This window comes from Corvus kubaryi, unplaced genomic scaffold, assembly GCF_017639235.1.
Source record: "Corvus kubaryi isolate FWS band 111438036 unplaced genomic scaffold, C.kubaryi_AGA036_p1.0 37385, whole genome shotgun sequence".
NCBI lineage: Eukaryota > Metazoa > Chordata > Aves > Passeriformes > Corvidae > Corvus > Corvus kubaryi.
In genome coordinates this window covers 7,039,241-7,050,843 of record NW_024581127.1, presented here as the reverse complement: position 1 = coordinate 7,050,843, position 11,603 = coordinate 7,039,241, and the positions used below count along the sequence as shown (strand labels likewise).

At 37.4% G+C, this 11,603-nt stretch overlaps 1 long non-coding RNA gene across 1 annotated transcript; it reads right to left on the bottom strand.

Moving 5' to 3' along the window:
* Nucleotides 1-1,432: 1,432 nt before the first annotated feature.
* LOC121668409 lies at nt 1,433-11,370 on the bottom strand. The gene is made up of 2 exons (XR_006017365.1): nt 11,243-11,370; nt 1,433-1,922 (listed from the first exon to the last, which is right to left on the bottom strand). It is a non-coding gene; the product is annotated as an uncharacterized LOC121668409 (long non-coding RNA).
* Nucleotides 11,371-11,603: the final 233 nt, after the last annotated feature.

Here is an 11,603-nt window from a genome sequence, read left to right as displayed (position 1 = left end):
CCATACAGTCAGGCAGTTGCCATGGGGCAAATCATAGCTTAATTGCATTGCCTATAAACAAGCACTTGCATTGACTTCAGAGTCAGAAAGCCTTTGCAGGTCAGAACTCACAGCTATGGAAGGTAACAATGTCTCTTTTTTTTTTTTTTCTATTGCAGCCTTGTGGATGGAATATTTATCTTAGTTTAAATACAGTCTGTATTTATTCACATGACTCTGTTCACATGTTATTTCAACTCATTAATTTGACTACATTGTCTTTTTGGAACACCTAAATACTTTCTGTCACCTAGAGTTATGTTTCTCATATGTTCAACTACTAATAAAACTAGAAGCCAAGATTGCCCCTTGTTTGTTTCCTTCAAGCTTTAGAAGCAGAAACCAAGCAGGGTTTTTTCAGGTATTTTTTCCTGGATTTGGACAGACTAGGTAAAATAACAAATGTATTTGCTATAAATACTAGTTCAAAGTTGCCAACACTAACCACAGTTTATCTATTCCTTTTATGCTTTGTATCTTAGCAAGAAATATTTATGATAATCATGCCCCATCTTTATTCATATTAACATTGAAGCCAGCTTACAAATATCTTGAGTTCTCAGGATTTTAACTTTACCAGCTAGACAAGTGCTGGAAGTTTTGTTGGTTAGAAGCAGCAAATAGATATTAGTGTTTTCACTCCTACAGATTATGTTCTAATCACTCATTTTTAAATTAACTAAAAATTAGGATAGAATAGCAACAACAAATTGAGTCGTGCTGGTGTAGTGATAGATTCCTTCCTTAAGATTTCCTATGAATTCCTTTTCCATGCTTTTTATGGGTATACCAAATTCACTTTATCTGTTTACATTCTATCAGAGAGGAATTCTTTTTATCATAGAGATTTTGGTTTCAGAATATGCTATGTCTCAAAAGAGTGAGAATGGGGAATAATCATGAACATAAAAACATCTGGTAATACATTTCTCTTTTTTACTTTAAATGGATAACTCAGAGGCTTATTTTCAAAGGACCTATATGATGCAGCTCCTGAGAAAGTCAAGCCATTGTGAAAGCAGGTCCTAAGTATTTTGAGAGACACATTTTGTTCTTTACTAAACAAATATAACTTTTAGTAATACTGTTTTTATTGTATGTTGAAAAATGCACTGTTTTCTCTGTAAGAAAGCATGACTTCTTAACATCTGCAATGCTGTGAGGTCACCTAGTCCTGCACTGACTTGTTTAGACCAATATACTCTATACATTTTTCTTTGTTGTAATGGTGACTTTAATAATAGTGTATATACTGAGTCTCTTCTGGCAACATCTTAGAGCATTCTCAAAGCAATTCTAGGACCTTGATATTAACAGTTTTCTTTGGTCAATAGTTCTCAGTTTTGTTTGAAATAGAGCTTATCTGGGTATACATACCCTATTTTCTGGATCCTTTTAGAGTCAGAGTTCTTCTTCTTGGAAATATAAGTCTTTGTCGTAAGTAGGTGTTTTTCCAGATAACCATTCCCAACACACACGTTTTAAAAAAAAGATCTAATGTCTCTTTATCAGACTATAGTTCTACTCTTTTTTACAAATATCAAAGGATGTCATTATTCTTCCTCGCACAAGAACTCCAATTTCCCTGTCACACATGCAGACTTTTGGATGAAGATTCTGGTATTTGTTTCTGTTGCACTTAATCCACTGCCAGCAGAAGTTTCAGGGCAAGGGGTGGAGGTTGAGCTCTTTCATGAAACCTTTAAATTTCTGGTACTGATTTTGTAGAAGCTTATGAATAAAAATTAGGAAAGGCATTTGATAATTCCATGCAATCTGTATTTCATCCTGGACTCAGAGTGGCCATTTCTCCATCCAAATTTGTGTGCTTAAACTCCAGTTAGAGTATATCCTTCAGAGTGGGTAGCGTCACTCCACACAAGCTAGATGGAGAGATAATATTCAGTGTTTGCAATTTCATATTAAAATAAGCCCAACGATATTAGAAAATGTTGTGATTAACATTAGTAATGGCATAATATCAAAGGCAGAAACATCGGCTACTTGTCTGTCTCTACCACAAGGAATAATGAGTGACTGCAAACAACAGAAGGCAAATAGTATAATCATAAATGAAGAATAATTTTCTCAATATCGAGATGACAGTGAAGGAAAAATTTTTGCTGGGGACATAGTTGGCTGCTGTTACTTCATCTTACTATTTTTTCAGGTTTTTAGAGGATTTTCTTGGAAGAGAAAACTCCAGGGAAGAAAATAATGTCAAATAACAAGACTGTCAAGAATTAGGGTTTTTATACAGTTCTAACTGAATTATCCTCAGCTGCTATTATAATCTTTCTTTGATTTATTTTAAGCTTATGGTTTACCTAAGTAAAACTCTTTCAAAGTAAATATATCTTCAATAATGCATTCCCTTAATATGCATATTTTCTCAGAGTCAAGCCAGAATTTTATAGCCTGTTCCAACTTTTTATTTCCACATTTCATGAATGACAGCAGTATTTCTCTCTGGAGATTTTTGAATGTCCCATTAAAAAAAAGTAACAACCCAAAAATGTTGGGCAGTGGTCACTTGTGGGAAACACAAAAAATGGAAAGGGTCTTAGGTGTGAGAAAAAAGCAGGCTTCAGAAACAAAGCCAAAGAACTTAGGAATCAGCTCTGGCTGAGAAAACTTGAAGATAGAAGAAGATACAATGATATAGCAAGCAAGGACACTAAAGCAATGGTTAGAGTTTATAGGTTTGGCTGAGATGGGTCTTGAAGTTGCAGAAAATATGCTTAGCAAGATAGATAAGTTCAATCTTAACAATGGAATATTGTGCATTATTATATAAGGCATAACAAGCAACTATTGTGTGCAACAGATATACGTGTGTTACTGAAGTTTGGTTAAAACAGTTGTCTGTAAACTTTAGAAGCATACTATTGGCTAAAAAGCCTTTGAGAATGCCTGTAACAGGGAAATCTTTGGCTGCCTGTGACGACGTGAGCCTTGTACCATCTCTTGTGTCTCAACACTGTATGTGAGACTGATGCTGGAATAAAATAATAAAAAGGCTCCTGAAACATCTGCCTGGGCTCCCTGTCCCGTTTGCTCTTCAAAAACGCTGACAGTCACTGAACTTAGGGAAATCTGGTAACACAAAGTCTGCTCCAAGCCTACGCAGCTGGACAGTGGTCTGGTGCTGACTGCTTATTAGAAGAGCTCCCTCACCCCTTTTTGAGAATGGAAGTGGACACTGTGAGGTCACAGCTCATCCTACTGCTTACAGAGGGCACAGTGTTATCCCTTTTCCCCACAGATGGTCAGGCTCTTCACAACATTCTGCTGCCCAGTGAAGTGCTGTGAAGCTCAGGCTGCAGAATCACATGTTCCTGCTTTGCAGAATCACATGTTCCTGCTTTGCAGAAATGTATTCAACCTGGATCCCATGCCAGAAATCTGCTATGAATTTCACTAAGCAGAGTCTTGCGGCAAGGCATTCTGGTCTTTGATATCTTTGCAAACTAAGCCATCAACACCTGGCATTACAACAGTGGCATGAAAGGTCGTTTTTGTAGGGTTTTTTTCTGTCTTCATTTTAGAAATCAAGAAAAAAAGCCTGGAGGCTTTTCTAATTGTAAACTTTGATTTTCACCTCACTGTTCAACTAGTTTAGCATTTGTTCCCACAATGATACATTACTCTGATGTAACCCTAGTCCCACATTGTTAAGAGCATGGGCAAACAACTGTAGTCTGTCTCACTCTCTCCTCCTCCTTTTTCTTCCTAACAATAAAAAAAATGTAAAACACAGCATAAATATAGGATAAAGAGGTAATAACAGAAGGAAACTAATTATGTTGCTGAAAGTGTAAACACAAAGCGTACATAGAACTTAATCCAGTTTTGCAAGGCTCAATTCAAGTCTCTAGTAGTACGGAATATTGTTAAACTTACTAAGGCCCATATAATACATATGAAAACATTATTCCACCCACAAAGGATAAATGCCTTGCTTACCTGATGCAGGTAATTTTTCCATGAAAAGGATATGCAAATTCTAATAGTTTTAAAGATGAGCACAAACAGTAAGAGAGGAGATCAAATGTTTCAGATTAGGGATTGCAAAACAGAATCTGTAAAGAAGCTCTTCTGTGTCTCTAATCCCCAGAGTTCATCCATGCAGCATAATTTGACATGTACATGAGATACTGCAGGCTGGCATTCAGAGTGACAGACATAATGGAGGACCTTTTCTTTACTGAGAACTAAACATTGAAACCAAAATATTCATTTATCATGTGGGACTATCACCCTACATCTTTTTCATTACAGTCAGGTTCTAGTATAATTATCTTATCCATAACAGCAGTTAGAACTTGAAATCTAAAATGAAATAACTGAAACCTTAAAAAATTTAATCTGTAAAGCAAATAACTAGTAAAGGAAACAAACTTAAAAGCAAGGTAAAACAAATTTCTTTCCTTGCTCCAGTTAGTAGGAATTTAAAACACTGGACGACAGAATTTGCATTGCTAAATCCAGTGTTTAGATGTCAAGTCCCAAAATAAGTTAGAAATTATAACTGTTTAAATCATGACTCATAAGATGTGCAAGACCATGCTTGCTTTTTCTTTAGTCATATTCATTAAAAATACATGGATCCTGCATCAAAAAGATACCACACAAGGCATGTAGCTTTATTTTGCTTATTTATAGTTCTATACAAATTAAAAAGCAAATTTTCTTATTCAGCTTGAACAACAGCATTCTTTTCTCCTATGTAAATTAATGTAATGGTATAGAATAAGACCTTAGATGGTAACATGCACTCAGACACAAAGTCACGAGTCCTACTTACATGATTCACATTCATATGAAGACAATGGGATGCAGTAGAAAATTCCGTTTGCAAGGAACTACATGCAGACACAAGTTCTTCATATTGAATAATTTTGCTTTTTTTTACAACAGAAAATATTCCAGGCTTCTCTACATATTCACTACAAAATGTGCTAAGTTAGATCATGTCACTGCTGCAAAAGCAAGTAGAGGGGTAAAAATTCCCATTCCCAGTATATTTATTGTTACTGATAGTTCTTGTTCTTCACGCAGGAATCAGGCTCAGCTTCACAGTTCCAGCCCCATCTTCTCACATCATTCATGGCTTTCTCTGTTACAGAGGAAGAACAAGGTGCCTATGGCTCCTGTTCATGGTAATTTTGTTAGAGGCAAAACTCATCTAAGAAGTTCCCATTCGTTTAACCATTTACACTTTCACACAGAGAGTGACATAGATAGAGCTGAAGAGGGATGCCAGGTGAATGAGTAAAGTGAAAAGAATGACTAGCTGGAAGTAAGCAGAGATGATTTTTTTTAAACTGGTATTAACACTTGGAAAATGTTAACATCAATCTGGAGTCTTAGCATGGGATCCACAAGGCTAGTGCACTGTACATAGATGTTCACTGTAGGAGATGGGGATCTGGAGACCCTTGCTTTTCTACAGGTTTTGAATACAAATCTCTGTACAGGAAGGAGTCATCTCCTGCTGAGGATTTGAAAGCATGAACCTCCTCACTGAGATAATCACTTCCTCTTTTTGACTACAGCTCCCAAGAAAGAAGAATGCCAGTCTTTATACCAGCAGTTCAGCAACCCAAATGTTCATCTAAAAGTAGATGTTCAACTTTTCTCCTACTTTTGCTAAGATAGCAGCAAACTAAGCTAAAATCTCCTACCTGTCAGAGAAAAGTGCTAAGCTCTGGGCTAGTGGAGTGTCCTGTCATGTCCTGGACCATATTCAGTTGCTCTTCCTAAAGCTTATGTATTTACTGGGTCAATATTCCGCTAGGACAAGGCTATGTATCAGGCTGCAAAATTCTTGGTCTTACATATTTTTGGCTCAGTATTTTTTGACACATGATACTGCTATAAAACAGAAAAACTAAAGGACACAGCTTCCCACAGCTCCATAATACAGGATTCCACCACTGTCTACAATGCTTACAATTATTATTGCAACCTTATAATAAAAATAACCAAAGAAAATACTATTTTCCCTACAGTTTTCATCTGACATAAGAAAAATAATACAACAGTCTTGTAGAGCAGAGCCCTGAGTTCTAAGAGGACTAAGAGGAATTGATTTGTGTCTAAAGTGCAGAGTGGACTCACAATGCACCATTTTTCAGCCTTGTACGCTGAAGATCAGATATTTCTTAGGAGATACCCAGAAAAGTGTTTGGTGGCTTCTCATATGCCTTCTGTTTTTAAAGTACTTGTGACTGTGGGGAATTGAATGCAAAGATTCAAATGGCACCTTTCAGTGCTGTACTCCTGAAGGCTTCACAATTTAAAAAAATATTTAATTGGAATGTTTTCACAGCCTGTTGAAAGTGAGAATCAACTTCACTCAGAAAGGCAGAAAAAAAAAATGTCTAGCACTGATGGATTTTGTGCTGCTTCAACTTGCTGTTTGCATCTCTGGCTCTGTAAAGAGTTAGTTTTAATTGCCTGAATTTCAGTGTCGTTTATATTGTAAACAACACATGAGATGCAGTTGTAAGATTATCACTCAGTATAATAGTTCTCCCAAAGAGGGCAAAGAAAAAGGCACAGGCTTTACCATTACATTTTCACTGAGGGTACCCCATAGGTTTCAATGATCTTTGTAACCTCTCAAACCTATAACTGTGATAAGACCTGTGTAAAATGATATAAAATACCCTCATGCTTAAAATGTAGATATGGGGAAGCTAAAAAAAATAGAGTTTGAGATTAATTCACTTCCAGTGCAACAAAAATCTACAGAAGAAGAAATATCTACTATAAATATAGTGGAAGTAGGAATTATTGGCTTTGATTATGGAATGCAAAGTAAATCACATTGTAATGCACTCAATCTTTTTTATATTTATTGACTTTTATTTGTATATACTACTCTCTTCCTCTAGTAGGGTTAATTTCTCTGTATGTTTTCTTCTGCTATATGTACTCCAGGTATCATTTCTATTTTAAAAGTCTGTGTGCTTGTAGACATACGAAATTACCAATGACACATTTTCTGTGGGGTGGGGGAGGGAAAAATAAGAAGGTACTTTGTTCACACAAATAAGACACAAAATTTTGCAAAGCAGGTAATTTCTTTGTTCCCATTTTGTTTTGGCATCTTTTATAATCTTCCTGCAAGTCCTGACGTGTTTTAACATTTGCTAATACCATTTCTTCCTGTAAGCACTTAATGCTCGCACAAGATTCCCTGAAATCTTTACAGAACAAAGCTCCTGCTGTCATGCTGTGGAAGTCACAGCTCCATGCCAGTGCTCCTGAGCAGAGAATTTCTCCTGGTCATTTCCATATCATGTAACAGACGATGTCATCACCAGAACATGCCTAGATAATATCCTCCTGCTATGAGAAGAGTGTGCCTCTCTGTTCACCTTTTAATTATTTTGCTCTTGATAGCATATATTAGCAAGTGTTTTAATATGCATCCATCTCCAACACCCTGATTTCTCAGGAAGCAAAGATATCTCCACACAGAGATATGAACATACCAGCATTGCTGACAATACGCAGTGCATTGGGATGAAAAGTCAATCCTCTGTTGTGACAACTACAGTGGTTAAACAACTTTTACAGATATTTTAGTGACAATAAACAATCTGCCAGTGTTTGATCAATTTCAGGTTCTGAATATATTCGCAGAACCACCGAATAGCAAAAGAGTTGGGGTTGAAAGGGACCTCTGGGGATCATCAAGTTCAATGCCACAGGTCAAGCACTGGAGCAGGTTGCAGAGAATCATGTCCAGGCAGGTTTTGAATTCTTCCAGAGAATTTCTGGAACTTCTCTGGGTAGCCTGTTCCAGTGCTCTGTCACCCTCACATTAAAAAAGTTTTTTCTCATATTCAGAAGGCACTTCCTGTGTTTCAGTTTGTGCCCACGTCCACTTGGAAAAGAGTCTGACACCATCCTTTTGACATCTACCCTTAGGATATGTGCATGTATTGATAAATGATGTATTGCTTGCCCTCTGTCTTTTACAGGCTAGACAGAACCAGTTCATTCAGCCTTTTCTCATCACAGACATGCTTCTAATCATCATCGTAGCCCTCCACTGGATCCTCTCCAGCAGTTCCTCATCTTTCTTGAACTGAGGAGCCCAGAACTGCACACAGCACTCCACCTGAGGCCTCACCAGGACTGAGTAGAGGGGCAGGATCACCTCCTTTGACCTGCTGGCAATGCTCTTCCTAATGCACCCCAGGATACCACTGGCCTTCCTGGCCACAAGGACACACTGCTGGCTCATGGACAGCTTGTTGTCCAGCAGGACCCCAGGTCCTTCTCCACAGAGCTGCTTTCCAGCAGGTCAGCCCCTAGCCTGTACTAGTTATGCTTCCCCAGGTGCAGGATGCTGCATCTGCCTTTGTAGAGCTCTGCCCTGCCAAAAGGTGAATCTACCAAAGTGACAAATAGGATAGGAGAAGAGAGCTACAGATGTGCATAGAGCAAAAGGTTCAACTAAGACAACAAAAATCTGGATTAAGGGGTAGTGCTTCAGGGTTCTATAAATCCATACGTTCATTATCAGGACATAAATTATATTTAAGAGGCTATAATCTAGACAAGTAAAATGTGCTGATGGTAATTCACTGTAGCCTAATGTGAAGTAATACATGTATGAATCAAACATGATAAAAACTGCAGAAACTTACATTTAAGAAGTGGCCATACACTAGTTTATAAAGGATTAAACTAATCTGAATTGTATTTCCCTGTACAACTAGTTGGGAAGCTTTTTGTTTTATTAAAGGCTATTGCTTCTGAAAATGTTACAAACTTTTAATCAAAAGAAAAATGCAAGAAATCAATTCCTATGGTTTTCACATATTGAAACAGACCATCTTTATGCCAACACAGAAGAAAAACTAACTGAATCAATAGCAATGAAAGTAATGGAATAAAGTTAGCATATTATCATTTACACTTCCACAACCATTCAGGCACCAAGTTGGACAGTATCATAAATCATCTCAGGCTAGAGAGAAAGATCTGACAGAAAGGGGATTTTTGACAGAGGTAACTCCACATAAAACAGTGACCAGGAGTTGAAGGCAGTAAAATAAAATTTCTGGAAGTTTTAATCTTGATCTTTTCTACTACTTTATAGACAATGGTTTGTAATTAAAGAGCAGAGATTAAGCATTAAGGATTTTTTTTTTCTATTATTTGTAATCAAAGTATCCTTTTGACCATTTAAGCTTTTGTAGGCAAAACTAAATGTTTTAAAACTACAAGGCAATGTCACCTCTTGTTCTTAAAGGCTAGTTTCAGCACGTCAGAAAGTTAACAATGACAAATTGATGTGGAAAGGTCATGACATTTCATCAAGAGAGGTCTCTTGTTCTCAGGCAATCAGGCCTGTAAATACACACAATTCTGGAAAGTTCTGCTGCTCCAGTAGCTGCCAGTTTAGAAAATGTTCTTAAATGCCATGAATCCCTGTTCTAGTAAATCTGTTTCTATAAAAACAAGAGTCTTACCAAAACATAAATTCAAAGAAATCAATCAGTTTAGATTAGCAATGCGAATCTCGTGTTTCTGTCAAAACTATTTCTTTTGTTTAGTTAATTTCATTTATTTCTGTCACACTCTTTAGAAATATAGGAATGCACAGACAGGTAAGAAAGGAAAATTCAATAGCAATCAAATGAGCTGCAGAAAGGTTTACCAATGGCATAAACTTTTGTGTGGCAATGAAGGCCACTTGTCATGAACACTGAGGAGTGTTGCTCTGTGGGATGCTCTGCCCAAAAAAAAAATAGGATTCTATAATGCTTCCTTTCTGCTCTTATTTTGTTTCCATGGATCAGTAAATGTAGCTATTTAGGGAAGAGCAGGGATTAGCTCTTCAACACAGAAGTTATGTTTCCTTGCAGTTCAGGGAGAAATGCAGCCACATTTAACAAGGGAAAAAAGAGAACCTGGACACAAAAGACACACACGCCCTGCTAATTATGGTCTTAGGGCACCAGGAATTCTCTGCTGTATTTAGTACTGGCAGGGGGGGAAAGAGAAGGAGATAGTGTGTGGTTCTAAACTATGGGTTAACATAGCTGCCTACAGACCAAGAACAGTAATCTCTGCCATATAACACACCACTTACAAAAAAGTGCCTACTGTTATCAGCTGAACTGGAGCACAGCTCCAATAGTTCAGAGTACCTTTACTGAAGGGAGAAAAACTAGCTCAGTAGAGGCAGGTGGAAATTTCAGAGAAAAGAATGAGGTTCTGCCAGCTTCCTATTGACAGCACTGTGTTCTACAAGTACTTCCACTGATCTGTGGAACTATTCATGCAGTAATGTTCTTTGTGTAAGGGAACAAAACTGGTTAAACGTAAATTCAACCTCAGCGTGGTTAAGGTGCACAATCTGGCTCATTTGTTTTGTAGCTACAACCCACTGACTTTCTAAATTATTATGAAAGTATCAACAGCTGTTCTCTCCACCCAACTATTTCGTATTGAGCTGGAATGCACACTTATCCATCAGTAATGAGAACCAGCCCTTTCAAAAACTATGAATAAGCAAAGAAAATCATACTGGAAAAACTGGAGATGTAAAAAGTTATTTAGAGATAAAAATATCCCAACTGTCTCAGTGAAAATAACACATAGTTGATCCACATGAAAAATCACCCTTGTGAAATGGGGAAAAAAAAGAATGTTCTGTTTCTGTGCTAGGTGAATGAAAACCTGTGACAAATTTGGGAGGAGAGATTCATCCACCCCTGGGGTAGAATGTTATTAGCATTTACATACACAAAAAATGACAGCTGTTAACAGCTGAAACTCATAATTTCCTTCTGATCCTTAGCTGTCGGGGGACTTTACAGGTAGCCCAAGACAGAAGGACATTACAAGTGCAATGAAGAATTTTGCACTGCACAACATTTCTCAGCAAAACCAGAGCTCTCACAAAAATATCTCTACAGTATTTAAAGGCGTGAAATGAAAGGAAAACTGGTACCTCTGCTGTTCAACAGAAAGACTGTTCAAGCCCAGGTTCAGAAAAGCATTCAAAAATAGTTTATTTTTGACAAGGTTCTCTCAATTTCAGTTTTCATTGCATGTGCTATTCAGGAAGGAAAAGGGGGCAAAGAGCACCTAAAAATTCCTAGCAACCATCACAGGCACACTGCTTGTTCTTGACAAGACCTCTCAAGTCCTTTTTTCTCTATGAAATTACCTGAGTTAGAACTAAGATGGAGACTCTTGGACTGTTGTGCTTCCTTCCACTGTAAGTCCCAATGCGGGTTGCATGAAATGTCATCATCATCAACAGCACCCAGCTCAGCACCCAGCTCTGCACCAAGTGTAACTTTAAAACAAAACAAAAAAAACCAAAACCAACTTTGATATTAAACTTAGAAATATGTTACTTTATCCTACATTAAACATGAGAAATACAGCTAATGCACTTTTTCAGATCTTAAGCTTTAAAGTTGTGTTTCCAACCTGTTTGCAGGCCACAGAATCACAGCTGAAGACAACAGAGTGCAGATGGACTGCACATGATTAGGAGGATATCCTGCACCAGATAAGGCAGG